Genomic DNA, 19,224 nt, shown 5'->3' on the forward strand with positions numbered 1-19,224 from the left:
TGAGTGAATAAAAATGCACTTTATCGAAAGAAAGAAAAAACTAGCTGAGTGTAGTACTATAGTGTTCAAGTATCAACTGGATTTCCTTTCAGGCCGGAGGTAGATTCCACCAGGTACTAGAGAAAATGTTCAGATATATAAATATCTAGAAAAAGTGTTTTACTAATTTTGTAAAAATGGTCATAGTGTATTTATAAAAGTTTAACGTGTATTAAAAATGTTCATTGTGCATTTAAGAAAATATTAATCATGTATTAAAAATGTTCGTCACGTATTAACAATTATTAATCATGAATTTAAAAATTATTCATCATGTATCAAAAAAATGCTCATTGCGAGTTCAAAAAATGTATTCATCATGCATCAACAAACTATTCGTTGTATATTTTGAAAGAAAAAGTCATGTATTTCAAACAAAAACCGTCATCGTGTATTAGAAAAAAAATCATCGTATAATCCATAAAAAATGCTCATGTATTACTTTATTAGAAAAAATTGCAGGGAATAATCATGTATTATCAAAATGTTCATCATGTATAAAACTATGTTCATAATGTATGAAAAAATGTTTTCCATGTATTTAAAATATATTCACAACAAAGAAACAGAAAAATAAAAAATAAACTGAAAATACAAATATATAATAAAACAAAAAGTCAAAATAGAAAATAAAAAAAGGCAAAACAAAAAAACATGACAAACATTTTTTTTAAAGTTATGATTTTAACATTTTCATACATAGTGACCTTTTTAAAATACATGATATATATATATTTTTAATATGTGAAGGAATTTTTCAAACCCATGACAAACATTTTTTTAAACGCTAGCAACTATTTTTTTGCACAATGAACATTCTTTTAAGAGGGCGATGAACATTTCTAAAATACAATTTTTTTAAATCAAAACTATGAACAATTATTTGTGCACGATGAACTTTTTAATACACGATGGAGGTTTAAAAAATATATGATGAGCATATTTTAAATAGGCATTGAATACTTTTTCAAAATACATGGTTAACAATGTTTAGAAACATAGTGAACATTTTTAGTATACAATAAAAACCAAAAGAAAAATAATAATAATAATAAGAAAGTTGAGGTAGAAAAAGAAAAAACAAAGCAAAAATGTAACAAATGAAATGGCCTACGCTTGTACGAGAGTGCTTCATATATCTCGCTAGCACTGGCAGCAACTACCTAGGCGATGGGCTTCATAGGTCCATGCTTGTAACTGACAGGGGATCAAAGGCTACCCGCAAATGAAAGGTGGCCAAAAAGGCAAACCACAATGTGCGCTACATTGGTAGAGAACAAAGATGAAGAAGACAACATGCCTCTAAACACGATGGATCCCAGTTGTCGAGATGGCACAACCGACTACGTGAGTGAGAGGGTGCTCACTGCTAAGGATCCACGGTGCACATCAAGCAGCCTGCGATGCACTCCTCCCCGGTCGATCGACCATTTTCTATCTTGTGGTCATTGATTTGCAGCTCCATCTCTCCTCGCACTGATCGCTCATCCTCTCACTCTCGTCGCCACCATCGTATTACTTCAATACGGTGCCAGTTACTCCCTCCGTTCGACAATACATGCCTTTCATTTTTCAAAATATAGATGTATCCAGACATGTTTTAGTATGTAGGTACATCCATTTTTGAACAAATGGAAGTCAAGTATTTTGGACGGAGAGAGTACAAAGGATATGGCTGCGCGCGCGCGCAGAGAGAGAGAGCGCGCGCGCATGCGCTCACTAGTAACTTTGCTCAGTTGAATGTTGTCGGGGCCCTTGGTCTACTTCTGAATGAACACCAACAGAGAGAACAATACCCATATGTTGCTGTAGGTGTATCACAGGTGCCTCTGAATGCTAAAATGGCCAGATTGTATCCCACGTACGGCCCGGATAGTGAGGTCCCTACGCGTAGACTGTCTTACATCTTTTTGTAGATCCCCACAGTTGTCTTGCACGAGAGGCTTCGCCTCATTCCTAGTTATGCAAACACCATCGTCACAAGGGGTTTTGCATAGCTACTACATGTGTCTATAACCATAGATAACCCAGTGCACCAATGTGGCTCTCTAGTGTAGGTCGCATGAGATGGGTAAGTATGATATCTATACTGGCTCGGTCGGCGGACGGACACCTAGGCGGCGAAGCGTGAGGCCTAGACCTTCGATCCATAACTATGGGCGATGAGGGTTGGATTTCAGCATGGTCAGTGTCTCACATGAGAAGATACGATCGCCATGGCTCCCTTCCCCTCTATTCTTGCAGTTGATGTGTTGGTATCACCCTGATAGGATTCCCATTGAGGTGTTTCATCTGACAAGGCGGGGGGCACCGTGGGCATTGGTGATGAGCTTCCCCGCCCTTGAGCATTGGAGATAATAGGATGGACTCCTTAATGCGTGGGTGGTTTGATCTCTTCGGTTTGACCGCGGTGACTGATGAGTGTATTTTTTACACTCATTCCACCATAATTTAAACCTGATAATCCCGGATATTCCAAGAAAATCAGTCCGATCATCTCACTCATGACTAATAAATGCAAAGATTGCAACCCCCTATGTATAATTCATTTCTACAGGAAATGGACATTTCAGGGAAGTAAATGGAGTTATATATGGAAATATGAAGTGTGGAGATCAAGCCAAATCAACTAGAGGAGCAACAAAGGAAACAGAGGAGAAGACTACATCTAGTACGAGCAATCACGCTTGTACGAGCGCTCGAACCCGCAGCCACAAAAAAAGGTTATAATCACACACACATACCACCCACCTTGATTCGGGGTTGCCGCTTCGACGCCTCCCATTCTCATACGAGCCACAAGATTCAGTGCCTCCACTCCTTTTCGACCAGAACTTTTGATTCATGACTTAGCTTTTTTTGCAAATTCCCATTATAAGAATGCTCTTTTACATCGATAATACAGGGCTGTTGATACTCGGTACTTCCGAATCATTCTATTCTCACAGAAAATGTTCTACATTGTTGCGTTTGGAATCTCACCTCTTGCTTTCGTCAGGAATTACGAGTGTGCAACATTGCCCTGGTTGTTCAAATGTATTTGTATTAATGTCTTGATAGTTTCACTAGTTTTCTATCCATGCTTCCAAGCCGTAGTTACTTTTTCAGTAACAATTAGATTCTGAACTCTCACCATTTATTCTCTACCAATACCCCTTTGTGGTTTATTTCAAAAAATATACCCCTTTGTGGTTGCAATCATCTCATAGCATCACAAGTCATTCCATTCACTCATTTCCTCTCTTGCAAGCCATCCGAGTGCCGCCACTTTCGCCCCCTTCAAATCGATCCCACAGATGCAAACGATATTTCTACCGTTATTGGTTGTGTGATCTCGTGCTTCCCCCAAACATATCTAGGTATTCCTCCCTCCAACATAAAACTACCTCCCCGACCTTCTAGGCCATCATTCAAAACTTATTCAAATACCTCACAGGATGCGCCCATCATTCAAAACATGTTGCTATTTCTCCTACAAACAAAACCTCAAAGCCATTTATGCAATTGGAAGAGCTTTTTTCTGAACTGTCGAGGAAACTTGCGCTAGGGCTCAGTGTCTTATAGCATGAAAAATGTTTGCGAACCCCAAATTTTGATGGTATAAGTATTAAACTTGCAGCGATAGGTCCACCCACATGTTCATTCCCTCTGTTTCAAAAACCCGAAAGTTGTGCGGCCCGGAGGGGTGTTCTATCTGCAACAGAGAACGTACGTGTGGGTGGGTCTCCAGCTTCGGAGGCATGACGTTATCCTTGCCTTGAACGTCTCCTGCTCGCAGGCTATTGACTCAGTAAACTTGTTACACATGTTGGGCTCCCCGAGCGAGGGAGTTTGTAGCAAGCAGTAAGCTTTCCGTCAGTGAGAAACTAATGTAACAATCTGTGAAGGTAGAAGGAACATGCAATAGTTGTGTGTCCTGCAATACAAATAAAACTCTGCCTGTGTCCCCAACAATTACCCATTCTAAAAAGGGCATCAATCCCTGCTAGTCTTGCTAGTTGAACCAGGCTAATAAAAGATAATGTGTAATAAATATTTTTGTTATTTTTAGAATTAAAAAACCAAAACTAAAAACAGCGTGTAAATGTTGTTGAAAGATGATTCTTATGGTGGAAATTGGATCGGGCTTCATATGTTCACCAGGTGTAACTCTCGAATGCATAAAAGTGTGGTAGGTGACTTTCTCATGGCTATAAGTGTGATATAAAACACTCATGTTCACGCAAGATAAGTAAATATTGTGAGAATATATATATATGTGGTGACATATCGTTATGATTAGGGGATTATTCATCCTCTACTAACCCTTAATGTCAACAATTCAAACACGTCTTTTACATTTTTTTATCACTATGGTAGATTAATTGCAAGACTTGAACTCAACAAATGCACACCTATTTCACCACTAGCAACCAATCCAAACTGGCCAATGGAAGGCAAGCAACTGGAAAGGATTATGCGCGCGCGCGCGCACACACACACATGAATTAAAGAAATATGAACATATAGAGTTAATCCATCACATGATCTACATCTCCATCATACTCATCTGATAGAGTACAATCATGTAGGAAAGCTCATGTAGCTATTGTATTGAACATCAAATACATCTAGAAGGAGAGATGGCAAGATTGGTTACTGCCATGAATCCGTAGTCCAAGGCATGGACTACTCACAACTCATCTTGGAGCATGATGATTGAGGTTGATGATGATGGAGATGAATTACCCCTCTGGCAGAGTTCCGGAGCAGGGCTGAAAATGACAATTGCCTCAGAAACGTGATGTGGCGGCGGCGGGAAAATACTCGAAAATTCTGAGGTGAGTTTTGGGTTTATATAAGTGAATGTTAGCGTAGGCTAGCCAGGTGGGGGGGGGGGGGGGGGCATAGGCAGTAGACGACCATATTCCCTCCAAACCTAGGGCTCCTAGGGCATGTAGGCTCCACTAGGTAAGGGTCTAGATCCTGTGGGGTCCTTCTGTTCGTCAAACTCCTGAAACTATTTTTTGTTGACTTTTTTGACACTTTTTCTGAGTATTTTCCTGAAAATACGAAAAACAATAGAAAACAGGAACTCGTATTGGGCACTGGATTAATATGTTAGTCAATAAAAACTATGCCTAAAGTGTTTATAATTAATAGCATTATAGCATGAATCATACAAAAAATGTCAAGACGTATCAGCTGTCAGCAAAGATTAAAATCGCGGGCGAAACAACCGCTGTCGCGGCATGATTGCCATTTTGAAATGACCACGCGATCTGCATGGCTCGGAGAATCATGCGAGATCGCAGCACTATCGTCGGAGATCGCGGCATTCCTTCCTTATCTATCGCGGCCAAAATCTCTGCCGCAAATGCAGTTTACCCGCGATTTTAATCTATGGTTTCCACACATAGTTAATGCGGGGGTACGTATCGTGGGCACATGTGGCCACCTGGTGTGTGCTCCATAGCCACCGGGCACATGTTTCCACACATTTTAATCTATGATCAAGTAGTGTACTACTATGGTCCAACTCTTTTGGCCGGTTCTCTAAGAATCTAAAGAATCATACCTCTCCCCATAATCAGATTCTCCTAGAATCTTGAACCCTTCTTTTTGACAATCTTGCCGCATCAAGGCTGGAATACCAAGGCGTGCACGCCATTACACGAGAAGCTCCGCTGGCGTGGTCTAGCAGGTTCAGAATCGATCTGAAGAGTGGAGACGTACGATGCGACAGCATGGCGAGCAGTAGTACACCCTCCATTTCTGCAGGTTTAGTCATATAGAGGCCAGGCGGTCTTCAGAACAACACCGACTGAAAGCATCAGAGCATAGCGAGACAAAAGTGAGCCTTGCTGCTTCACCTGATCTATGTTGGTCGCTTGCTGCTATAAACTTGCATTGAATCGAAATTTTGCGACTGAGACTTTTAGTGGGAAAAAGTGATGTGGTTATTTAGGAAGAAAATGCCAAGGTCCCACATTATACTAGCCGGTTCTCGAGTCTCTCCTCCATTTGAGCCTGAAACATGTGAGGAGCGAAGAAGATAAAATTTGTAGGAATAAGCCACGGTGGGCATAGTCCGGCTGGTATCCGACCATTGTATGGGCAGTAGGGATGAAAACGGAGTGGAAACGGACGGAACTAGGTGCTACCATATTTGTTTTCATATTTTTTGCAGAAGCGGAAATGAATACAGAAACCCCGGAAATGAATACGGAAACAGATTCTACCGGAAACGAACACGGAGCGAATAAAGAGCGGACACGTAAACAAAAGTGGTCGTTTACCGGAACTTAAAACCCCATTGAATCATAGAAAAATACACAAAAATTTAAAGAATTGTTATCATGGCTACAAAATAATATAATTGTGCCAGCAACTTAGTGTAGTATTGTAGTAGTACTGGACAATTGCGTACATGATCTAGTTGAGTACGCCTATGGTAGTAGAAGTTAGGCCTCAAACGATCCATTCTGCTCAGTGTGTCATTGTGTGTTGTTTGGTGTTTAGACTAAAAACCAGGCATAATCCTGTAGTAAAACAGAAATTCCATATTCACGGAAACAGAAAGTTCCGTTTCCACGTCTGTTCCACCAGAAATCACTGTTCCATTTTTGTTTCCGTTTCCGCATAAAAGTTTTCATTTTCATTTCCGTTTTGCAAATTTCCGTTTCCGTTTTCACATTTCCTCTCCGTTTTCGTTTTTCCTCCGGAAAAGCGGAAAGTTTCCACTCCATTTTCATCCCTAATGGGCAGTGTACGTGGTGGTCTGTGTGTGCGCGTCGAGCGCGCCAGGCACGGACCGCGTTGGGCTCATGACCGGTGTGTGTGCGTGTGTGTGAGTAGCGTCTGTTTGCGAGCGAGAGGGAAGCGTTGGAGTCGATCCCGGGCGGGCGCGCACGACCCGGACATGTACGTGCATGTCACGGGCGTGGACGGCGCGGGCCGGATCGGGCGCTCGGCGTGGTGGATTGGGACGTGGGTACGTGCCCGACGAGTCCCAGGTATAAGTAGCCCCCATGCGTTGTAACAGATTGACTGGTGGCTGAGTTCGTGCTCAGGTAAGAAAATTCATCGGCCATTCGTGCGGCTGGCGGCGTACGTGTGCCGGGAAAAACTACCACCGTGTGCACTTGTGTCGTCTCCTTCTTCCTCCTTTCTCCTATAGTTCGTAGCCAGAGCAAACAGCAGAGAGAGAGCGAGAGCTAGGGCTAGACGGTGGCAACAACAATTGGTATACAGAGGGGCGATCACCAGCGATCATGGCGCTCGTCCCTCACGGCAGTGGCGCGGGCGGATCAGCGTCGATGGCGATGCCGATGCTCACGGTGGACAACTACACCGTCTGGCCATCAAGGCGCGGGGCATCCTCGACGTGCACACCGTGTGGGAGGCGGTGGCGCCGGGCAATGCGGCTGTGAACGCGCGGAAGGACAAGACGTCGCGCGCGTTGCTGCTCGGAGCGCTGCCGGAGGACGTGTTGCTGCAGGTGTCGACGAAGCTCACCGCCAGGGAGGTATGGGACTCCCTGAAGGTGAGGTTCGTTGGCGCCGATCGGGTCCGCGCGGCGAGGCTGGCGACGCTGCGCGGCGAATTCGACCGCCTGAAGATGGTAGACGGCGAGGAGCTCGACGTGTACGGCGGGAGGCTCGCGGCGATGGCGGCGAGGTATGCCAACCTCGGGGAGACGCTGGGCGACGCGACGCTCGTCAAGAAGCTGCTGGATACGGTGCCGGATCGGCTCTTCCTCGTCGTCGCCGCCATCGAGCAGTTCCACGACGTGATGACGATGGCGTTCGATGAAGCGCTCGGGCGGCTGCGCGCGTTCGACGAACGAGTTCGGCGTCAACGGCAGGACAGCGGCGAGCAGGCGGACGGACAACTGCTCATGACGGCGGCGCAGTGAGCAGCGCGGGATCGGCGACGCGTCGGTGCTCGGGACGACGATGACGACAAGAGCGTGGCGTCGAGCAGCGGCGGGAACAGGCGCGGGCGCTGCTACAAGTGCGGCGAGCACGGCCACTTCAAGCGGGATTGTCCCCAGCTCCGGCGGGCACCAGCGGCGGAGCAGGCGCTGCTAGCGAACGCCGGCGTCGAGGACGGCGGCTTGCTGTAGGTCGTGGCTTAGGGGGTGAAATGTAGGGATAAGCCATGATGGGCATAGTCCGGCAGTATCCGACCATTGTATGGGCAGTGTACGTGGTGGTCTGTGTGTGCACGTCAAGCGCGCCTGGCGCGGACCGCGTCGGGCTCATGACCGATGTGTGTGCGTGTGTGTGTGAGTAGCGTTTGTTGGCGAGCGAGGGGGAAGCGTTGGAGTCAATCCCGGGCGGACGCGCATGACCCGGACATGTACGTGCATGTCGCGGGCGTGGACGGCGCGGGCCGGATCGGGCGCTCGGCGTGGTGGACTGGGACGTGGGTACGTGCCCGGCGAGTCCCAGGTATAAGTAGCCCCCCGTGCGTCGTAACAGATTGACTGATGTCTGAGTTCGTGCTCAGGTAAGAAAATCTATCAGCCGTTCGTGCGGCTGGCGGCGTACGTGCGCTGGGAAAAACTACCACCGTGTGCACTTGTGTCGTCTCCTTCTTCCTTCTTTCTCCTTCAGTTAGTAGCCAGAGCAAGGAGCAGAGAGAGCGCGAGAGCTAGGGCTAAACGGTGGCAACAACAAAATTGACCAAAATATCAAGCCCATCCACTCACCACATCAGTGCATACCAGTGGTTACTTGGATGCTTCAAAATTCCTTTAAAAAACTTGCACGCTCCAAAGATGTTGCATGGAACCCTGACTACCCCTCAAGCATTTCACGTTGCACCTAAAACTCATCAAGGGAGGCATTATGATGGTATGGCGTGAAGTGGTTGACATGAACTCATGACGATACTAGACCACTCTCGGCCTGCATGCATTGTCGTGCAGGGCTCATATTTATATTGTCCGGTTCTTAGGCCTCTCTTTTGTTAGAATAAATTGAAGGTTATTGTCGATCATCCGAGGACCAAGCAATCACACGAGCACGACACCGAGATTTGTTAACGAGATTCACCGATATGGTTACATCTCCGGGGCCTGACTATGGGCGCTCCTCCTCATGACACCGCTACAATACCGCACCAGGTCGCCCTGGACGCCGACACATGCCGCCGGCTTCCCTTGCGTTCCTGTGCTATTATGTTAGCATAGGTTACATCGCGTGTCTACCCCCGCTATATATGAGAGGCATAGGATACAAGTGTCCTACTTGGACACGACTCCATATCGTATCTAAACACAATACAACTACAAGTCCAGCTGTAACCTAACTTGTACACTATATTCGACACAACTCTAACAAACTCCACCTTGGCGAATATACTCCACTACCCTGGATTTATCCATGTGTCAAACTTCCATGTACATTGAACTTGACCTTACCCCATGAGCACCGCTGCTACTCCGAAGACTCCATATGACTTCACCTGCAACTTGTAGTCCCTTCTTTTCTTGACCACAGTCAATGGTCGAGCGAAAATTAAGTTCCACTTTACTCTAGTTTGTGCTCCCAACTTCCAGAGTATCAGTTCAATGCCATCACACACTGATCACTGACCTGCGTGAAAGTAAACAACTCACATATTGGGTGTCACACATAAGAGTTACCTGAACTCAACACCACCGCCCTTCCTTGACCGCCTGTCTGAAACTTGAAAAAATTTCTCCATTGCTTGTAGTCATCCCGAGTCAAATTCGCAGTTGTCTCACCACATGTATGACCACCAGAGCCCTGGCCCGTCTCCATGCCCCATGCATACCGCACGCCTCGCCGCTCCTACCGCGTCGAGCCTCCGCTGTCCCGGTCGAGTCTCACAAAAAATTACAACCGCTGATTCCGCTTCTTAGATCGCCTCAAGTCGATTCCCACTCCAACCACTGCGATCACTCTCTGCAGAACTCCAACGACACCTCCGCCTCCCTTAGATCAACGATGTACCTCCATCCAACCTAGCTCATGATACCACTTGTTATAATAAATTCGAGGCTATCGTCGATCATCCGAGACCAACCAATCACACGAGCACGACACCGAGATTTGTTAACGAGGTTCACCGATATGGCTACATCCCCGGGGCCTGACTATGGGCGCTCCTCCCCATGACACCGCTACAATACCGCACCAGGTCGCCCTGGACGCCGACACATGTCGTCGGCTTCCCCTGCATTCCTGTGCTATTGTGTTGGCATAGGTTACATCGTGTGTCTACCCCCGGTATATATGAGAGACCTAGGATACAAGTGTCCTACTTGGACACGACTCTATATCCTATCTAAACACAATACAACTACAAGTCCAGCTGTAACCTAACTTGTACACTATATTCGATACAACTCTAACATCCTTCATTTGGGCCTGAAACATGTGAGTGACAAAGAAGAAGAAATAATTCAAAATAGGAGGCCACCCACTCACCAGTGCATTTCAACCAGGTAGTGCATACGGATGTTAAGAAATGATCTCTTCCCAAATCCCTCCCATATTCGACAAAAGCCACTTCACATTATATTGCACCTAAAAAATGTTGAGAGTGACATTTTGATGATGCTATGTAAAGTTGTTGAAAGGGGACAGTTCAATGGAAAATCTCGTTGAATCATCTCGAGCAACGTCCACCAATTGTTTCGTGATAACGAGTGTCCCCCACCCCCAACCAACATTTCGTAGTGGTATTTCAAATGATGCCACGTGAAGTGCTTGCTAGGAACCCATCGTAAGACCAAACTTGCTTCATGATAATCATATCTCCTGGTTCTTGCTCGGCATTTAGTAAAGCTTGATGCCACTAAGAGTCCCTCCAAACACTTCACATTGGCATTTCAATGCCTAGTGAAGTGCTTGTAAGGAACCCATGCTAAGACCAAACATACTTCATGTTGATAATCTCTTCTGATTCTTGGCTAGCATTGAGTAAAGCTTGGCATCACCAAGAGTTCCCCCAAACACTTCACATTGGCATTTCAATGCCTCGTGAAGTGCTTGTAGGGAACCGATGGTAAGACCAAACATACTTTGTGTTGATCATATCTTCTAATTCTTGGCTAGCATTGAGTAAAGCTAGGCACCACCAAGAGTTCCTCCAAACACTTCACAGTGGCGTTTGAAATAATGCCTCGTGAGTGCTTGCAAAGAACCCAAGGTAATACCAAACATGCTTCGTATTTGTCATCTCTCCTATTTCTTGGAGCTTGGCATCACCTAGAGTTCCCCCAAACACTTCACAATGGAGTTTGAAATAATGCTTCTTGAAGTGTTTGCGAAGTACCCACGGTATCACCAAACATGCTTCATGTTGATCATCTTTGCTGATTCTTGGCTGACATTAAGCATTGGCATCACCAAGGGCTCCCCAAACACTTCATAATGGTAGTTGTAATAATGCCTCGTCAAGTGCTGCCAGGGAAACCCACGGTAATACCAAACATGCCTCATGTTGATCATCTCCTCTAGTTCTTGGACAACATCGAATAAAGCCTGGCGTCACCAAGAGTTCCCCCAAACACTTCACAGTGGCATTTGGAATAATGCATCGTGAAGTGCTTGCAGGGAACCCACAGTAAGACCAAATATGCTTTCTGATGACCATCCCCTTTGGTTCTTGACTGGCACTGAATAAAGCTTGGCATCACCAAGAGTTCCCCCAAACACTTCATAGTGGCATCTCAAATAATGCCTCATGAAGTGCTTGCAAGGAACCCATGGTAAGACCAAACATGATTCACCATTAGCGCAACTCTTGTGATATGTGGTTCTCAGCCCATTGATGCATCTCTCTTATGATATGTGGCCAATGTCTACTAAATGCTTGGTGACACCAAGAGTTCCCCCAAACACTTCAGATAAGTTCTTGAAAAGACACATCCTGAAGTGCTTGAAGAGAACTCCCGGCGAGGCCAAACTCGATTAATCCCCACATACCCCCATCATAATGTATATGGACCTACCACTACAATTTCCAAAGCCCAAACACTCTCAAATCCTATCGATGTTGTTGGTTGCCACCCAGAGTTCCCCCAAACACTTCACTATGCAAAGCTCTATATCCCCGCATTATGCACTTATAAAACAGTGCCAATGCAAGAATGAGGCAAAAGCTAGCTAGCAACTGAAGTGGTTTGAGGAGAACTCCAGGTGACAACAAACCAAACTAGCTAGAGAGAACTCATGTTCATCTCCTGGACCACACTTCGCTTGTTTAATCTGATCTGCTGGTGAGCGCATACGCCGCTGCTATTTATAAGTGTAGGAAAGACTAAAGATCTAGTAGCAAGTTTGTTGCCTCCTGTGGGACTGTGGTGTGCAAATGCAGTACATGATCTTGGTGTTGGATCGATGAACCTGGCAATGCACCTAGCCGTGATGCAGCCTAGGTTAGAATGAACGAACTAGCTATAGAGGCAAGGGAATCTCGTGAGATGTGGCCTCTTCTGCAGCTCCGCATCGTGCAAAAGCTCATGGAGTAAAGATGCGTGCCCAGCCTGCAAATTCCTTATCTCCTGCAGCTACCTAGCTAGAGATCAGCGTCGTCGGCAACGTCTCTCGGTTTCTGTCCACGGACATTTCTTATCAGCACATACATGCAAAGGGGGTGCAGTGCAGGGATCACGTTATAATTATCATTATCATCCCATGCAACTGGTGCAAAGCTTCAGCTGGCCAGTTGTAGGGACAGGGACCAGACATACGTGGTGGCCGACGGATCCCGGGCGATCTTTGCTAATAATTTGGTGCAGGAAAATGCTCCATACATCTCATGGGTGGATGTTTCCGTTGCAGTATCTTGATAAAGGCAGTAGCTCATAAGGAACTTTGGTAGAAGAAAATTAAAGTGATCACTAACTTACGTGGTAGAAGAGAAAATGTATTTTTTCGTGTGAACGTTTCACACTGTTATGCAGCACAGGGCAAGGGTTATGTGCACCACTACTACTTAACCACGTGACACATGTGGTAAGCAATCCAAACAATTCAAAAAAATGTACACCACTACTTGATTAGAAATCGCAGTGGTTACGTACAGTCTATAAACAGTGGGTTCAGTACCTTGATGACCTACTAATGTATATATTAGTGCTAGTACTACTTTTCACAGACAGTGGCTTCTTTGAAATGTGCCGTACGTCAGTCTGCAGGAGAATCCATGTTGAGAACATAAACGGAGCTAGTGTGGAGATGATCTTGTAGTAGTGACTTTGGAGTATGAACTGAGTGTGGGATCATCACACATAAACAAGTACGTATTTCACTTGTCTTTTGCTGGTCGGTGTCTGTAACCGGTGGAACGTACATGTTCGTCAGTGGTGTTTATTGAACTAAAAGCCAGCTAGTTGTTGAGCTGTTACACACACAAATAATGATAGAAGGACACATTTGGCAACCCTGATGCCGGAACACATGGACCTAATCTAGTCTTTTCCATCAGAGAACCTGTCTGCTCTGGTCCAATGGGCTGGCTAGTTGTCTCATTGTGCATGCGTGACTGTATAACATATGGGCAAGCGGCATAAAGAGAGGAGAAAGAAAAGGCAACACACTATGTGAGGTGCCACCACATGATCGATATCTAATATTCCCAAATCCCAAAGGCCATACAACAGAGCGAAAAGCTAGCTACAAGAAGGTGTCCAGGTTCAATGCACTCTGTAGATCCACATCGTTCAAAGTTCAGCGACCCAGATGATGGCCAGTTTCAAAGCAGGTGAGACGATCAGAGCTGCTTAGCCTCTGAAAGGGCATGGAGATGGAGATGCTTGGGGTATAAGTATCTTTGCAGAAGCGCGAGGATGATGGCGACGCGGCGGGAGCTTTTCTTCTTCCTCCTCATGCGGTAGGAGGAAGAGGAGAGGCCGTCGGCGTCTCGCATGGAGTTCCCCCATTCACACTTCTTGGCTGTCTAGTTCCTCGTCGTTCGTTCAGGTAGGGAGGGTTTTGTTCCTGTGATTCGCTTGTGTTATTCCTCGTGGAGATGGGGTTGTATCTTCTCCTTCTCTTCTTGCTGCGTGTTGTCGTCGCAGCTTGATTGTAGGAGTATGTTTGTTGTATCAGGGCATCTCGTCTCTTTTGGCCACTTCGTGTGTTTCTTTCGTTATGTGTTTTGATCAGATGAGCTCCGGAAATGCATGCATGCGTGTGTTTTTCTCGATGCGATGATGATTGTAGTTGCGGTGTCTGAACTTCAGAGCGTCACAGGAATGTACTCTGATCCACAGCGTTGTCGGTGACATCCAGGTTGCAATGGCAAATGTTGAGATTCACATGACACGATTAGCTCAGCATCAACTCGATCACCCATTCCACAGCAAACACGAGCAGCTCAAACCAATAAGGCATGCCATAAGCTAATTCCGTTCATTCCAGGGTGGCAGAGTGAAACAGGTTCAGCTAACCAAGCTACTACAGTGTTTCAACAGAATTTCTTCTCGGGCCAGAGGCAGATGCCCATGGCAGAAGATATCCTGCACTGCACGACCAGCTTCGCTCCATAGGAACACACCCGTCCAAGCTACGCAAACGCCACCGTCACAAAGAGTTCCACATAGCCACTACATGTCCATAACAGAGTTCAGTCTAGCAGACCTCCGTCTGGAACTTGAGGCATGCCCATGCTTAACAGCTCCTGGTAGAGCAGCTTGGCACTGTAGGCGACGGTGATCCTGACGATGTTCTCCGATGAGCGGCAGAACCTGCAGTAGGGGCCCCGGATCTTCCGCCCGCCCGCAACGGGCGCATGATGATGTTCAGGGTGAAGGGCCGCTCGTGGAGGTTGGCGGCCGTGCCATGGGCCAGCAGGCAGTCGCGCTCCACTCCCCGAACTTGACCCCGCCGAACCTCTTGTTGTCCGCGACCGGCTTCCTCGAGCGGGTGCACCGGCCCCGTGTTCCGGAAATTCACCTTGTCGTCTGCCATGTGGATCAGCCTCTGGAAGAAGGTGGGGCCCGCGAAGATCAGTGACTGCATCCTTTTGCCGGTTCGGCCGTTGAGAACACTTTCACCGAGAACTGGGTAGTACCCTAGTGGCAAGGGTCGCCGTGGCGCACCCTGCGACCAAAGGTTCCACTCTCGTCGGGAGCGGATTTGTGGCGTCTCATCCGGATGGGCTTTTTCCATAAAAAATTGTCCTGGATGCTAGTATTCATGTATCTCATTTTTTTAGAGCACTTTCACCTCCACCTCTTGCAAACCCGAACCTGGAATACAACAAGATGCCCCAGTTTCAGACATTTAATAAAGCAATAACGCGTTACAATAAAAAATTGTCCTGGATGCTAGTATTCATGTATCTCATTTTTTTAAGCACTTTCACCTCCACCTCTTGCAAACCCGAACCTGGAATACAACAAGATGCCCCAGTTTCAGACATTTAATAAAGCAATAACGCGTTACAGGAATGTAGCATGAACTGAACTCTACTAGGGAAAACCTTATACACAGAATCTTAATAGTAGCGCTGGATAAAATAAAACGCTACTGTTACTTAGTAGTAGCGCGTGGCTGTAAAAGACGCTGCTGCTATCCTGTTAGCAGTAGCGCATGTTAGAAAAACATGTTGCTGCTAAGTTTGAACTGGGCGCACATGGCTAGCCCCATTTAGCAGCAGCGCGTATCCTTGTCCAGCGCTACTGTCATTCTTCGTAGTAGTAGCGCTTTTCTTCAACCCGCGCTGCTACTAACCCTAAGTTATCGTCCCCGCGCGGCCGACCCTCTCACTCTCCCTCTCATTCACTCTCCCCCGCACCCGCCGTCGTCCGCCGCCACCGCCGCCGCCCGACCACCATCGTCGCCCACCGCCGTGGACGCTCTTGCTCCTCCGGAACTGAGATAGTCCCTCCCTCCTCCCTCCTCCCCTCCCTCCTCCTCCCACCGCGCCCTCCTCCCCTCCCTCCTCCTCCCCAACCGCGCCCTCCTCCCTCCCCTCCACCGGCAGCCCTCCTCCCACCGCCCCCTCCCCCTCCTCCTCCCTCCTCACTCCTCCCACCCCCTCCTCCTCTCTCCTTCCTCCTCCCACCCCCTCCTCCCTCCCTCCTCCTTCCTCCTCCGATCCCATCGCCCTCCCCCTCCTCCTCTCTCCTCCCTCCTCCTCCTCTCTCCTCCCTCCTCCCACCCCCTCCTCCCTCCATCTCTCCTAAACCCTAAACCCTTTTTTACTGTTCTTGTATAATGTAGTTTTTTTTACTATTTTTTAGTAAGTGTTTAATAGAATTAGTAAGAAAATTAATATAACTAGTTTATTTTTAGTAAGAACTAGTTTTTTTATTTATAGTAAGTGCTTAGTTGAACTAGTTGAATTAATAGAACTAGTTTATTTTTAGTAAGAAAATTAATAGAACTAGTTTAGTTTTAGTTGTATTGAACAGAATTCTAGGTTGATTCGTTTTGAAGTGGACATGCCATATTTTGAACATGTCACATTTGTTGTTATTTTTTAGTTAAAGCAATTATTCCCGCATCGACGTCGACGATGCCTATCCCGCATCCTCGTCGTCGACTCGGCGGAGGAGGCCTGCTTGATCATAGGGGCCATGTCCGGGACTGGGCTCCGCCGGCCTGGTACTTGGAGGTGCTACCTTCCGGGCGGACAGCTTGGTGAGGAGCCAGCCCGTCGTTGACCCGGACCTTCTTTGGTGGCGGTCACGTGGGCCAGTGACGGTGCGGAGGCTTTCGTCCCCCGCGGAGGTGGTACGTCACCGTGTCAGCGAGGAGGACGAGCACGTCCGTCGGTACATGGTTGCGTTGGAGGGCAGGTTCGACAATACCGGCAGGTTCTTCAGGGATCGCACTGGAGCTATGATCTTGTGATGGTTCCTTCTCTTTGGGTGTCCACCGCCCGCGCCGATACACGTCGTTCGCTAGGGTTTTAGCTGTATTAGTGATGTTATATGTATGATACTATTCGAGATGTATTAGTGATAATATTCGACGGTGTATGGACGCAAGAGATGATTTAGTTTTGCTTACTGAATGCTTGCTAATTTGAATACTAATTTATTTTATGATTTAGTTTTGCTTATTGAATGCACAAATTGGAGAACTACTCCTATTTTGAATGCTCAAATTGGAGAACTACTCCTATTTTGAATGCTCAAATTGGAGAGCACTATGCAAGGCGTATGTATTTGATTAGTTGATAGCTTATAGGTTTTTGGTTTTTGTAGAAATCAAGGAGCCCCTCCACCATCCCCGCTGTCGTCCCCGTCACCGACCCCCTCCGACCTCGAGGTGAGACCAGCCAAATCTCCATGTCAATATGAGTACATAACATATTTTGAAATGTTTTTGTTCATATTTTCAACCATTGAAATGCAATGACCATCAAGTTTGAATGCTCATATGATGTAGATATAAACATGTATATCTTGTGTTGCTCAAATAGGATATGTGTGTAGGAGATATGCCCTAGAGGCAATAATAAATGATATTATTTATCTCCAAGTTCATAATTATGTTTTATGTTCCATGCTATAACTGCAATGATTCTCGAGTCTGCAATATCCACGAGGCTCGGAGGAAGACTCATATGCACGTGTGGAATAATAAACGGTAAGAAGTATTCCTAGTCTGGCCTCTAAGACTAGCTCAAGTGTTGCATGATGGTTCTGTTTTCCTAATCATGGGCATGTCAATGCCAGCAACTTTGAGGGCACAATGTTAAGAGAACATTTGTGTTGAATCGACCCGGATTGATGTTATGCTATGAGATACATTCGTCACAAGTTAATGGTTTATAACACAGAGATAGTTAATGTTTGCATAATTCCTTAGACCATGAGAGTATCGAGTTTCTTCATGCTTGCTTCATGAACTTTGGGGTTTGTTAAACGTCATCCGTAACTGGATGGCTATTACGGCGGCTTGCGGGTTCATGGGAAAGTATGTTAATTAAATTGATAGCTCGAGATTGGGATTTGCTCCTCCGACGATGGAGAGATATACCCGGGCCCTCTTGGTGTTACGGTGTCCATCATCGTCTGGCCAGACACTTTGTGATTTGATCACGGGGATGCCGGAACACGAAACGAGAAAAGAGAACAAAACCGATAACGAGGTAACTAGCATAGTGGACAAGTTGTTGATCCATGGGAATGCCAACATGTCTCACCTCGGGTATTTGTAACATATCGCGAAGCAACAGGAATAGCACACGGCAACTGGAGGTTCACTCGAATATTTATTCGTGTGGGTATAGGGGTCAATATGGGTGTCCACGGCTCCGATGTTGATCATTGATCGGAAGGGGTTCCGGGTCATGTCTATACTTCACCGAACCTATAGGGTCACACGCTTAAGGGTCATCTATCTACTGAATACTAGACAGGGAGTCTGAGAGAAAATCACCGAAAAAAGCTTCGGACACCGAAAAGTTTCAGACAGCGGAATCGTACCGCAGAGAGAGGTCATCGGATAAGTTTCGATGATACCGAAAAGTTGTTTCGGGATACACCATTAAGTAAAATTGGTTTCGGCACATGCCTGATAATTCTTGGAGGATGCCAGAATCATTCTGGAAGCTTTTTGGAATTTTTTGAGATAAAAACAGGAAATGTTCCGGAGCTGCCGGAGCCACTTCAGATGCGTTTCGTAGATGAAAATCACTAAAACCAGAATTGTTTCGGAACGCGTTGAAAATCATTTTAGTGGGTACTGGAAATGTTCTAAGCCCACATAAATATTTTCAGTTCGAACGGACGCTGAAAAATGTCGTCGTGAATAGTGAAAGTGCTTTTTGGGATAATTTTGGAGAGCCACCTTTTTGGACTTGGTCAAAGTTCTAGAAGGAAGTGGCTTACAAGGGAAGGAACCCCATTTGGGGGGGACCCCTAGGGGTGGCCGGCCATGGGTGGTGGAGCTCCTTGGAGCTCCACATGGCATCCAAATTTGTCCTTAACACCCTCATGTGTGACCTAATGCATGGGGGTTTTTGGTAATTTGTGGAGGCACACTACCCCTTGGTTTTCCTATAAATAGAGGAGGTGAGGGCTGCCATCTCTTCATCCCTTGATCTCATACACATGCCATGCATTATCTGGCTTCTTCTCTCCCTCCCACGAAAAGAGTTTCGTAGAGCCATAAGGCTGTCTGGGTTCCGGCAGGAACTAGTTCTGGACGGCGAAGCCCTGCCGGATAGATGACACCGTATGGGTGCAACTCTGTAGAGAGATCG

General features: G+C 46.4%; 1 pseudogene; it reads right to left on the reverse strand.

Annotated features, from left to right (window-relative positions):
• Positions 1–14,633: 14,633 nt before the first annotated feature.
• On the reverse strand, positions 14,634–15,023 carry LOC123056061 (DNA-directed RNA polymerase D subunit 2b-like; annotated as a pseudogene).
• Between the last annotated feature and the right edge of the window lie 4,201 nt (positions 15,024–19,224).

This window comes from Triticum aestivum, chromosome 2D (assembly GCF_018294505.1).
Source record: "Triticum aestivum cultivar Chinese Spring chromosome 2D, IWGSC CS RefSeq v2.1, whole genome shotgun sequence".
In the NCBI taxonomy this organism is placed as follows: domain Eukaryota; kingdom Viridiplantae; phylum Streptophyta; class Magnoliopsida; order Poales; family Poaceae; genus Triticum; species Triticum aestivum.